Source organism: Ursus arctos, unplaced genomic scaffold, assembly GCF_023065955.2.
Source record: "Ursus arctos isolate Adak ecotype North America unplaced genomic scaffold, UrsArc2.0 scaffold_22, whole genome shotgun sequence".
NCBI classification, from domain to species: Eukaryota; Metazoa; Chordata; class Mammalia; order Carnivora; family Ursidae; genus Ursus; species Ursus arctos.
Window position 1 is genome coordinate 52,105,298 of NW_026622897.1, and position 13,821 is coordinate 52,119,118.

Here is a 13,821-nt window from a genome sequence, read left to right on the forward strand (position 1 = left end):
AGGTTCGTGGTGGCAGGGTGACAATGAAGGAGACAGAGCTGGCCTTCTAATACCTGCTTCTAGTTCTTAGGACACTTAAGAGTGGTGTGACCTTGGGGCCCCTGGGTGGGGCTCAGTCAGTCAGACATTGGACTCTTGATCTCAGCTCAGGCCTTGATCTCAGGGTCATAAATTCAAGGACTGCATTGGAAAAAAAAACCAACCAAACAAACAGTGGTGTGACCTTGGTAGATTATTTGACCCGGCTATGTTTCCTCAGCTATAAAAACCACACTAGGGTTGTGCTATGAAGGGTAGATAATTTATCATCAATTACCTATGACTGCTTAACAACACCCCAAAACTTCGTGGCTTAAAAAAACAGTTTATCATTCTGTTTTGTGACTTGGTTGAATGGTTCTTTTGCCAGTGTCATGTGGGTACTCTGCATTCAGCTGGCAGATTGGCTGGGGGCTGAGCGGAACAGCTGGGCCTCTCCGTGTGGTCTTTTATCTTGGGCTTAGGGCATAGTGGTCTCAGGACCAAGAAGACAGAGGCAGTAGCTTCAAAGCCTGAGCTCGAGAACCCACAGAACATCACTTTCACCACATTCTTTTGGTCAAAGCAAGTCATAAGGCTGGCCCAGACTCAAGGGGTGAAGAAACAGACTCCTCGTCTTGATGAGAGGAGCTGCGAATACAGCCCTGGGTGCTGTCCACCATAGTGATGTATGCAAAACAGTCCTGCAACTAGCATTGGGTATGCTTTTAGGGTGCCCATTGTTTGTTTTTATAATCTGTATGTGTTCTCTAAATTTGGGAATTTATTGAAAACCCCCAAACCTTAATTTATTAAGGCATTTTCACAAACATGTTTGAAGATTGAGTCATTGGTGGTGTCCCCACACATAAAACAGATTGTTGCTTTTGCAAGATTAGATAGAAAGTGGTAGGTGTTGTGACTGTTTATTCCACAAGTATTAGATGAATGCCAACTGTGTGCCAGGTTTAAGTGCTGGCCATGGCAGATGCACTTTCTTACTAGAGCCTACAGTCTTGAGTTGGCCCGCAGGACCACAATTGTCCTTCTTTGTAACTATGCATATACACACAAACTTGATAGAGTCAAGTGAATCAGATTTACTAAAATTAAAAAGACATATAGGGTATCTATAAAAGCCTGTGCAGTTTTTTTTTAAATCTATATTAAATCTAAACAGTTCGTGAAATATGCTAGGAAGTAGATTTAAGACTTAGCAAATCAAATTGGAGAAGTTTTTGCTTTTGACATAGCCACTCTCATTTTTGGGAAAAGAAAGTTACACAGTTGAAGCCTAACATAGGATTTGTTACCTGAAAAAAAAATGAGAACAAATCTTATAAGTAATTTTGTGTAATTTTTATTTAATTCCTAACAAAAACCCTGAGGTAAATAGTAATTGATTGAGTTGAAAGAGACCCCTCTTGAGGCCAGTTCCTCTGCAGTAACTTAATTGGATCTGGTTTTTATTTCATTTTAGGGACAGTTACCTTCAAAGTGCTATTTAAAGTGAGTGATTCATAGAACAGGAAAATTGTACTTGCAGTATTTATTAATATTTATATGATACTTTAGAGCTTACGGAGCACTTTGGATATATCATTCAAGTTCTCTGAAAAACTCAAGCAACTATTATCCCCATTTTTCAGTTGAGAAATCGAGCTCACAGAGGTGAATGATTTGCCCCAAATTATATAGCTAATAAGTGCCAGAGCCAGGTACTTCAATCCTTCAGTCTTAAAATTGATTATGAAAGCCACTTCATTCTTACGGTTTATAAAAGAAATATTTGCTTTAGAAAGAGGCTCCTTTTATGTTCCTGCTTTATCCATTGCCAGCTTTCAGCACAGCATCTCTAGAATGTGCTCATTATAGTCGACGTGGATTCTTTGGGGGAAAAAAAAAAAAAAGCCTGAAACTTCTGAGACTTCACAAACTGAGTGTAGAAATGCTGCCACCTTTGTTTGGCTGCCAAGGCACTACCACAAAGGACAAAGATCCAGGTCCATTTATTTCACGAGAGTGGGTGCAGCCGTCTTCTTGCCGTAATCAAATGCTCCTCTGTAGCCAGCTTTTTGTGGCCAGAAAAAGCAAAGTAATTTTTAGTACAGATTAGCATAAAAATCTCTACTAGATCAGTTTCAGGAAACAATTACTAGCTTAGAAACAACAATAAGTGTGATCTATAGGTTGGTTAAGGGGGCAGTTAATTTCCAGACTTTTTAAAATGCCCTTTATTTCTCACCGTGAATACTGTATAAATAGAATACACTACCTGCCGCTGTATTTGGTTTCATAAATTATTTGGACAGGGTGAACAACAGACTTCAAAACTAAGTAGAGGTAGTAAATCTGCCCTTTTTAATGAGTTTGAATTTACGGTAGTAGTTTAAACATCTGGAAGTTTAAAGTCTTAATTCATTCCAAATGTTCAACAAGGATATACTGCAAAGAGGATATTGTAATTGGAGGATCAAGAAAACTATTGACTCAATCTGAAGCCTTCCTAATTTCCTATATATACATTAATCACTTAAAACCTGAGAGGCTGACAGTTTAAAACAGTAGAGATGGACCCAGATATCTAAGTTGGCATGCTCATAGAAGAGTAACTTAAAAGAGGGCATAGTTCTAACACGGATAAGGTTCAAATGCTGTTAGCACATCTAAGATACGGCCAGATAGTGCTGCTGCGTTCTGCGCTTCTTTACTTATGGGTATGTGGTGGGCTTTTTATAATTGTTCTTAAAACCGGACTGAGGGAAGTCAAACCTTGTGGCTTAGAAACTGTAATTTTGATTAATGCATCTTGTAATCCAAGAATCTGGTCTGCAGCCAGCACCTAGCATGAGACCAAGCATTCATTTAATACACACTTACTGAGTCCCTGCTGGATGTCTGTTAGGTGTCGGTTTGGTTTTCCTACAGCAAAAACGGTTGTGGTAACAGGAGGAGTGGTCATCCTGTCTGTGGTAGCTGCTGCTGACAGTGCTCCCTACATGCTGGGTGCTGTGCGAAAGCACTTTACCGGGATTGTCGCATTTAAAATTACCCACCCTGTGAAAAAGAAGATCTCCTCTTTTTTGCAGGTGAAAACCAAAGGATTAGAAGGTCGTGCGGCTAGTGAACTTTGGAACCAGGATTTTAGCTTGATGTAAAGATTTAGGAATCTAATCTGTTGTCCCTTGTATTTGTTTTTCGTGCGAATTTCAGATATTGTCTTGAATGCCTGTAGTGGTCAGTCTGTTTAGCCACAGGCATGAGGCTAGGTGTCATGGATATAAATATGAATGAGGTAGAGCCCATGCCATGGATGCCAGGGTAAATAAAATTGAGCCCATACTTCTGGGGAAACCAGACCTGCAAGTAAGGATCTGCCAGGAACTGGGCTAAAGGTAGAGTATTGGTATCAGCTCCTTCCAACCAGGGCACTTTTGAGAGTGTAAGGAAGCCCTTTTAACAGTTATGCCAGAATAACAGACAAACTGGGACTATCCAGAGCAAAGCAGGACTTAATGGTCACCCTCGCTAGAGGAAGACCCATGGTGTGAGTGGAGCTGACTCAAAGGAGGTGACGCCCCAGGTACACTTGTCTCCAGTTATTACCCTTCCACCCTAGCTGTTTGCCCTCCAGACCTCAGCTTGGTTGTCACTTTTCTGGAGGCTCTCTGTCTTTGAAATCTGAGTCAGTTGGCCCTCGCATGTGCTCCCAGGCTTGCCTCGCTCTTCACTGGATGTAAGCCCTGGTGAGACTCTCGTGTGGTTTCAACATGTCTCCCTGCTTGTAGCTAAGAGTAGAGAGTAGGCAACAAACAGCCTTGCAGAAACCTATAAAAACAACAATATTTCTTTTCCCATGTATTGCCTCATTTAATTGGCATTGGTATATAAAACTAAGCCAGATTAGCCAACAATTGCCAATAAGTCCAGTTGGAATAGGTTTGAAGCCACTGAGAAATCAACATTTGTTAAGAGTAGATCCACTTTTGAAAATTGCATGTACGTGGGACTTCATGACCCTAAATGTTTTTAAGCTAGTCTCTTGCTTCTCAATAAAAATGTGACTTGGTACCTTAGTATTAGAAATGTACCTATAGGGGCGCCTGGGTGGCACAGCGGTTAAGCGTCTGCCTTCGGCTCAGGGCGTGATTCCGGCGTTACGGAATCAAGCCCCACATCAGGCTCCTCCGCTATGAGCCTGCTTCTTCCTCTCCCACTCCCCCTGCTTGTGTTCCCTCTCTCGCTGGCTGTCTCTCTCTCTGTCAAATAAATAAATAAAATCTTTAAAACAAAAAAAAAGAAATGTACCTATATACAGTTGGCCCATGAACAATGCAGTAGGGGCACTGACGCCCCTGCACAATTGAAAATCGCGTATAACTTTTGACTCTTCAAAAACTTAACCAGTAGCCTCCTGTTGACCAGAAGCCTTACTGATAGCATAGAGAGCTGTTATTATAATAAATTAACACATATTTTATATGTTTTATGTTCTTATACACTTTATTCTTACAATAGTACCTAAGTGTATCTTAAAATTTGGGGTATTTCTAGGTTATAGTTCATCTATGAATTTTTTTCAAATTGTTGCAAATCTTCAAAAAATTTTCCAATCTATTTAATGAAAAAAAATTCACACGTAGATGGACATGCAGTTCAAACCTGTGTTGTTCAAGAGTCAACCGTCATGTCATTCATGTCCCCTCCGAAACAGTACATCATCATCGTGATCTTCAGTATCCTATTTAAAGACAGGGTTTTTCTTCATCTAACCACCGTTACACATATTAAACCGTAAAATCTACATGGCAGTAGAGTTTTAGAGCCAGAAGGAGTTTTGGAAACTAACATAGACACATAGACAACCTCTCATTTTACAGAGGACTGGACAGGACATCTTGCTCAGGATGATGCCGCTCGGCGCTGGCAGAGGCCAGGGGAGAACGGAAGGGGCCCGGCACGGCTGCACTCTGTCGTACCACACAGACGTCACTGAGGATGGAAAGCCCGAAGGAATCGCTTCTTGGCAGGTGAGTAGTGTCCACCGTTTAAACTGGTACTAACGTGAACGGTAAGCCCGTAAGTATGTCAGCTCTATAGGAGTGAGATTTATTAAGCAGGCCAGGGCCTGGGGCTAGTTCTTGGCACATTTCTGTTTTGTGTTACCATAAAATTTTGGTTTTAAAAATGTTTGGGATTGCTTACATCTTATTTGGCAAATTCCTATTCTTGGTACGATCATTTTTCTTTAGAAGAAGACATGTGGTTAGATTATGGATTTGCAAAGCCTTTTTCCTAAAAAAATAAAATGTTGAAAGCTTTCCTTATGATTACATCTTGTGGGATTTGGACTTCCTTTTACTACCAGCAGGGGCTCTATGTTGAGCGCTTACTATGTACTATGTCCTGTTAGGTACTTTGTATGCCTCAGGTTTTGAGGTTCGCCATAACCTGAGCAGTAGCTCTTGCTATCCTCATTTCTTGGATCCAAAAGTGACTTGTCCAGGGCCGTTCAGTGGCGCAGTGGGATTCAAACACCAACCAATTGATTCGGGTCAACCAGTTTGCTCCTCCTTAGAGTAGAAATATCCATCTTTTTAAAAATGTGTATCAAAAGACTTGGAGGAAATTACATCAAAATACTAATGAGTAGCTCCAGGTGGTGGGAGTATGAGGATTTATAAAATTTTCTTCTTTGACATTTCTATTTTCCATATTTTCTATAGTACATATATTTTTCCTATCTTGGAAGAGATTAAATAGCATTCTGAAATAGAAAATTCAGATTTCAAGATCAGGTACATGAAAACATTTTTCTTCCGGAAGATTTGTTACTACTTTTCCAGTTCCATTTAACACACATCGTGCCAGACATCCCGCCAGGTGTTTTTGCTACAGAGATAGGACGTTGACCCTGGTGGCAAGTTGTTAGGCTGGGAATTCCTAAGGCCCAGCTCATGTCTGTCACTAGTGCACCCCACCTCTTGCCCCCAGTTCCTTCTTAACCACCTCTTCTGTTGCCACTGCAGTTCAAACCACTGCTGTCTCTCTTTACCTTTCCCTCCAAGTTTATTTTCCAACTAATAGCCAGAGTGATCAGGGACCTCCTCTTCTCAGCCCTTCCCAGTGGTCTTAGACCAGAATCCAGGCTCTGACTGCCACTCTCTGGACGTCCATGATCTGGTCCATGCCAGGCTCTGGCATCTCCTAGTCTGATTCCTGTTCACCCTGCCCAGCTTTTATGGGTTCCTTCTGGTTTCTCCTACTTACCAAGCTCATTCAGAGAAGCTCGTTCAAGACCTTCATACCTGCTATGCCCTGAAATCTACCAACCCAGTCATTCACCTTTGCATCATTTGATCTTTGCTTAAATATTATCTCCACAGAAAAGCTTTCTCTGTCTCCCCTTTTAAAACTAGCCTACCTTTACGAGAAATGATTGGGCTTTGCATACTGGTATGTAAGTTCTCTAAGGGCCGAGACCGTGTGTTCACTGCAGTTGTGTCCCACTGCCTGAAACAGTGCCTGGCATGTCATAGGTGGTTTGTATTTATTGAGGGAAGGTCCGAGATGTGTTTTAGGACCATTGGGAAATTCAGAGCGGCCGCAGGGTTGAGGGGAGGGCAAAGCAACTGGAGATGAGGATGGAAAGGCATCTGGAGCTGTCCAATCTCTGAAACCTGCTGAAATCCTGCTCAGAAATTAACCATCACCCTCTGGTCTGGGCTTACTCCAAGAGATCCTAAGCCTACACTCCTGGCCTACGTGAACTGCCGTAGGAGCAGAGTCCTTCATAGGCGCATAGATGTGTATGGCAGACTCCAGACTGCAGTTTCTGGGCATGTTTAGAAAATGAGAGAACACAGTTGAACTAAAAAGCAAACTCCACGTTGGTCACTGTTAATCATAATTAATAACATCTGTGATTTGTATAGTCTTCCGAAGCGTTCCAAGTCTTGAGACATGATCCCTTTGGTCCCTCCAGGCCCTGCCACAATAATGACCTTGGCATGTGACTCACCACCCTCCCCTGCCATATAATACCCTCTTATTTATCACCCGTCTTACCCCTTCCTTTCCAAGTCAAGTAATTTCTGCCTTGTTTTTTCTTCTCTTCCTTCCCTTCTCAAACCACAACCCATATAATTTTCATTGCCCTCTTTAGAACCTGTTTGCGTCTCGGCTCCAGCCTTTTTACAGAGAAGGGGAGCATACCTGGAACAGTGTGGAGGGAGAGATGTGCACTTTTAAATTACCCCCATTAATAGTGGCATTTTCCTCTGGGCTGCAATTCCCTGTCCGGCTTTGCAGTCTCCCTGGGTGATAGATGGCTAAACACAGAGGTGGCTGCTGGTGCTTTAAAATCATTAGCGATCTCAGTGCTCATTCAAGGTTTAAGTCTCTACCCATAGTATGAGATTGATCAGCTTGCTTAAATAATAGAATTAAGGTAATGGTTTCTTCTATGTTTCATGTAATGATGCTTAGGAAGGAATTTAATACTTACTGAGTGACTCCTGTATGCCAGGCACTGTATGAGATCCTTTATGTATACAATCTCATTTAAGACCCACATTTTGATGAGGTTGTTACATTATCCCCATAAGAGAACTGAATTTCAAGGAAATTATTTGCCTGAAGTCACATGGTCCATGTCTGTCCAAAGCCAGAGCCCGTGTCCTTGCAAAACACTGTGCAGCTAGCCTCAACTCCACCACAGTACTTGACAGTGTACCAAGGGTCCTCACAGACATTATGTCATTTCAGTCTTCATGACACCCTGTGAGAATGGCGGTGTCGTCCCCAACTGACTTGCCAAAATGCAGCACCACTGGAAATCAACTTCACGTCTCCTCTAGCTCTGTGGCTCTCTGACTCGGAGCCTGGTGTTCGGGGAAGGGTCCCGTGCACATCACTCTGCTAAATGAGGGATTTGAGGCCAGCTCTAGAAGAGTTCGAGCATTGGTGGGCTATGCCAGAGGGACCAGACCACAACCCCCGTGACATCAATGAGAGCAGGGACGTAGGTGTTCACTGGGGAGGTCTGGATGAGACTGCCGTCGCTTTCCTGCTGGTGAGAGAGGAGGCAGGCCTGGCTGGGACCTGAAAGCATCAGAATGAGAGAAGGGGCAGGGTTGGACAGACCAGCAGTAAGAAGCAGAGGTTTGGGGGCGCCTGGGTGGCACAGCGGTTAAGCGTCTGCCTTCAGCTCAGGGCGTGATCCCAGCGTTCTGGGGTCAAGTCCCACATCAGGCTCCTCCATTATGAGCCTGCTTCTTCCTCTCCCACTCCCCCTGCTTGTGTTCCCTATCTCGCTGGCTGTCTCTATCTCTGTCAAATAAATAAATAAAATCTTTAAAAAAAAAAAAAAAGCAGAGGTTTGGTGTGAGGACAACCAGTCAGTGCTGCTGCTTGGGAACTGTGTGGCATCGGGTGAACCATCTCACCTCCCTGACTTCAAATGTCGCTCTGTTGATTGGGCAATCACAGGCAACCCTCAACACAGCTTGAATGCCGCTTTGTCCAAGTTAAGGCTTGGCTAACCTGACTGCTGGTTATGGGAAACTCCCAGAACAAGCAGGAAGTACTGATGACATGAAGAACCTAGAGACTCACTTCGCTTCCGTGCCCTTAAGAGAGAGGTTAGGCAAGTTACTGCCCCTCTCTGGCCTCAGTCTTCTCATCTGTAAAGCAAGGATGCTAATATCTCCATAATTAAGGAGATAATGTTTAGTCAGCTATATATGCTCTCATGTCACTGAAATGCTCCGATAGAAAAAAAGCTCCTAGATGAAATTAGGAAAGGATGAGCTTCACGCCAAAGGACCTGGAAAGATTCCTGGAGGAGTGTGGTATGAGGTGGATCCTAAGAGCTGGACAGGGGTCAGCAGGGAGGGATGCAGAGTTTGGGAGGACAGTCGGGGCAGCAGACCTGGCATCCTCCCAGGCAGGCAAGGCTACTGCTCTGTCTCTTCCCTTCCCATCTGACTCCATTAGCGTCTTCCATGTTCACAGCTCTGGCCCTCAATTCTCAATTCCAAGAGGCTATTCGTTATGAGACACACTTTTAATTAAACAGCAGCTTTTAGGGGAATAAAAAAATATCTCCACTATAAACAGACATTGGTTTTAAGTTGCATCTCAGTTTCAAAACCATTAAGTTGTGGGGAGAAAGTGTATCTTAGAATTGAGAAAGTACTGAATATGTCACTTCAGAATAAATACTACCCACAAAAGTTCGTCATGTGGACCCCGAGACCGATATTCCTGTTGCCGTTCTAGCACATCCCGGCTTTATCCTTCAGGGCAAGTTGCTTGATTTCCCTGAGCATCAACTCATTTTTTAAACGTCTATAAATTGCCTGGGCATAGGAGGTGAGCAGTTAAGGTTCTTTGAATCTGAATGTCAACTCATTTTGGAAAGAGGTCTGTAGAACATGTTTTGTCTAAAATCAGGGGTTGCCGTAGTTTAAAAAAAAACCTATATATTGTCGTGTTAGGACAGTATAACACAGTATAACACAGTGGTTCTCAACTGGGGGCGATTTTAACCCTCAAGTGACATTTGGCAGCATCTGGAGGCATTTTTGGTTGTCACAACCGCGGGGGACAAGCTACTGGCATCTAGCGTGTAGAGGCTAGGAATGCTGCTGAACACCTTCAGTACATAGGACGACCCCCCAGAACAAAGGGCTTTCTGGCCCCACATGTCCATAGCGTGAGGTCAAGAAACCCAGACAGAGAGATTAAGAATGTCGGTTGCGGAGCCCAACTGTCTGGATTTGAACCCTGGCTCTGCCACCTACCAGCTGTGTATCCTTGGGCCACTTACTTGATCTCTGTCATCTGGGGGAGAATGATAACAGTTCCTGCCGCATGGGGTGGTTGTGAGGATTACTAGGACTGAGTGTGGGTAGAGAACTTCCAGTGGACACCGGCTTCTAGGAGGCACCCAGTGAGTGTCAGATGTTAGGGAATTGAATCACCGTTAGACTGTGAATATACCTGGTGACCAGTACTAGGACCTCAGATAAGCAAGTTAACTCCTTGTGCCTCAGTTTCTCCATCTGTTAAAAAAATGTGGAGATCAAATGAAATCAATATGATAGCACACTGAGAACAGAGGAAGATTTTGCAAATGCATTTGTGTCATTATTATTGCCTCAAACTCCAGTAAGACAATGTCCTGGGGTGAAGCAGTGAACTCTCCTGGGCCCGACTGTAACTCAGAAGGGGCAGCAGAGAGAGGAGGCGCTCAGAGCAGCACGTTGCAGGCCCAGCAACGGACTGCACCTTAAGTACATCCTCAGCTGTGAGTCCAGGAAGTTGCCTTTATTGCAAACTGCGCCCCGGCCCCACATACCACTTTCCCCGGAGGAGTGCTTGGCGAATCAGCATGCACGCCTGCGCTGCAGGCTCTAAACTCCGGGAAAACAACAGCTCCAGTGGAAAGAAAGTCCTGCAAACCCTTGGCCAGGGATCTGTTCCTCCTCCGCCTGCGTCTTCTCTGGCACTTAGATGAAGGAACTGGATGGCTGGCCTGGACTCCAAGGTCTGCCTGAACTCTAACTCCAACCATACAGGATTGAGTGAAGATTATTATCTTTAACAATTACATCAGCAAACGATTTAGCAGAATTGTGTCAAGCAGTTTACATAAATAAACGCATGTAATTCTCAGAACAACCTTGTGAAACATTGAGCATAATGTCCATATTACTGACAATATCGCTGAGACTCAGAGATATTAAGTAACTTGCCCAAGAATGCATAGAGCCAGGTCCACACTACGGTTAACTAACACACAAGCCAGAATGTGCGAAGGGCCTGGAAAACACGAGGCACTTAATATTTGCTCATTGAGTTTAATGAACGAATGCCCAAGGGCAAATCACAAAGTGGCTTGTCCTTTCTCCAGCTCTGTCCATCCCTGGCTCTCGTCACCTCATCGCCTCTCCTTGCCTGGGCTCCCAGTTCCTGCTCACTCTGGCCAAGAGCTTGGCACCCACTGGGCAGTAAGTAAAATTGTTCTTTCAGGGACCTTCAGTGGCAGTGGCAGAAACTAGCCTTTCCCACTATTCCATCTGGCGAGCCCACTCCTTGCCAAGCCTGGGAGTCTTGAGAACACAGAGCTGAGTCATCCTTCGTACCTGATCTGCGGGGGGGCCCCCATGTGTGGGAGGTCAGTGAGGCCAGAGGGAGACTGTTGAGAATACCAGCTAGTTACAAGCAGAATGCTAAAAGCAACCCTTGAAGGGGAGAGGCTCAGGGAAGCCTTCCCTGAGGGGGAGGCTGCTTTGAAGTTTGCATACCTGTATTTCAGATAGATTGGGCCACACCCGCCTTCCCAGCCATCCCAGTTTATCCTCCATTCAGTGTCCTGGCACCATACAATTGAAAACTAAGAAATAGTCTCTCTAGCAGTTCCGAATCTGCGCTGGGGAAGAAGGGAGAACGAAACTGCGGCTAAGTACCTACCCTGCCAGGTACTTCCACCGACTTTATACTCCTGAGTGGCCACTGAGGTAGACACACCCATTGTAGAGTTAGGGAAAATGAAGTCAAAGAGGTTAGGCAATTTGCTGAGGGTGCCAGAGGAAACTGCTTATAGGGATAAACAAGTCAACTGGCCTCTTCCCATTTTGGATCCCTGTGCAGTCCACCCTCGTACGGCTCCGAGAGGGGCAGCGTTGGGGTGTCCAGTGGGCTGCAGAGTCTGGCTGGGGAGGGAGGATAGCTCCGTTTCTGCAGACCCCCACAACGTTCTTTGGTCAAAACAACTCGGGGCAGTGCCCCCTTCCCTGGAGTGCCTGTGGGGACAGTCTAAAGGGCAAGGGCACATAATGTGGCAAGGCACCTGGAGATCCACATCGGAGGTGGGCATTTTTCTCAGTGGGGCTTTGCACAGGGACGAGAGCCTGAGGAAGAGGCTTAGGACAGAGGGACCTCTCCGTCACCCCTGGGACTGCCCAAGATTGGGCCAGGAAGCTGCTTTGGGACCCTCAGTCAGACCTACAGGCTGGAGGGTCTGCCTGCACCACCCATAATGAATGGAATTGTGGACACAGGCATAAAAAGCTACCGCGTCGCTCACTATTAACCCAAGCACAGTCACCCCTATTAATGTAATCTCCCACCCTCTGTCCCTCCCTCAGTCATTCCTCTATGGCACTGAGTAATTCCTTTCTTTCAGTAAAGGTCTGGGGACACTTGTCAGGCATCTGTAGAATTTTGCCAGGATCCAAGAAGCCTTCATCATGGTGCAGAAAGCGTTAAGATCCAAGCCTTGACGGATGAGTTGGAACTTTGGAAGGTAGAAATGGGTTAAAACAAAAAGCAGTCAGATGGAAGGGATGGTGTGAGCAAAGACAGAGAAGCAGTAAAATCTGGGAGAAGTGTGAGCTATAATCTGTCCTCCACTTAGACAGACAGTGTTTCCCAAGAATCTTTGACTGTGGAGCATCTCACGAGATGAGTGACCTGAGGAGTGCACTTCAAGAAAGACTGCAGCAGAGAGAGAGAGTGAGTGTGTGTGCGCGCACGTGTGCATGTGGCAGAGAATAGAATAGTGAGTGCGGTGGCGTCCGTGCTTGCTCCCAGGTGGGGATTCTCAGTATCTCTTCCACAGAACACTGGTCTGCAGAGGTTCTCTGTGGTCCTGCAATAAGCATGGGAAGGGCCACATACAGTGTCCTCCTCCGGATTGGATTCAGGATTCGTGAGGCAGTAGCGTATTAAAGGCCACTCCCCCACCCCCTCCAGTCCTGCAGCAAAGACACTTTAACTTTGCTTAACCCTGCGTGGACCAAACTGACTTCACCAAGAATCCCTTTGTTTCAGGGAACATCTTTATTTGGGGGACTAGGGAGCTAATTTTTGTTTAATATTAACATGTACTTATGGCATGAATACATTTCAAGCGGAGCAATGGGGTATGCCGTGAAAAGTTTTCTTCCCAGCCTTGGCTCCCTTAGACTCCTAGTTTTCTTCTTCCACAGGGTGGCTCTTCTGTATCTTTCCATCCTCGGGACATGAGATACGTGTCTAGACATTCCTCTAGTGATGGCCTCAAGATTGTTTCTAGCCTTTTGTTCATCTGAGCTGGGGGTTGGTACACTATGGCTTGCTGGCTAAATCCAGCCCACTGGTTCTTTTTTTTTTCTTCTTCTTTTTCTTTTTTTAACAGTGAACCCCTATGGTCCTCAAGCTAAAGGCATCACTATCTTGTCCTTAATAGCTTCAAACAATGCTGTTATGAATATCCTTGCCCATTATTGCAAACACGTGCAAGCAGATCTCTCATAAATATATCCTATTTGGTCTAAGCCAATCTGAGGGGCATAGCTCACTGTTTAGCTGATTTTTCTTTTGTTTTGAGTGAGGTTAAGCATCTTTTCACAGATATAAAAATGTTTATCTTTCTCTTTTTTGTAAATTTTATTTCTTTCTAATTGGATAAAGAATATGAACAAAGGTATTTTTCTTATTGCTTTATAGAAATATTAAAGGAATTTGCATTTTGTCTGTCTCATGTATAAATGCTTCCTCCACTTGTCATTTGTCTGACTTTGTTTATGTTTTTTTTAAAAGATTTATTTATTTCTTTCAGAGAGAGAGAGAGCGTGAGCAGTGGGGAGAAGGCAGAGAGGAGGGAGAGAAATCCTCAAGCAGACTCCCAGCTGGACACGGAGCCTGACGCTGGGCTTGATCTTGATCTCATGACCCTGAGATCATGACCTGTGCTGAAATCAAGAGTCCGATGCTTAACCAATGGAGCCACCCAGGCGCCCCTATGGTTTTTTT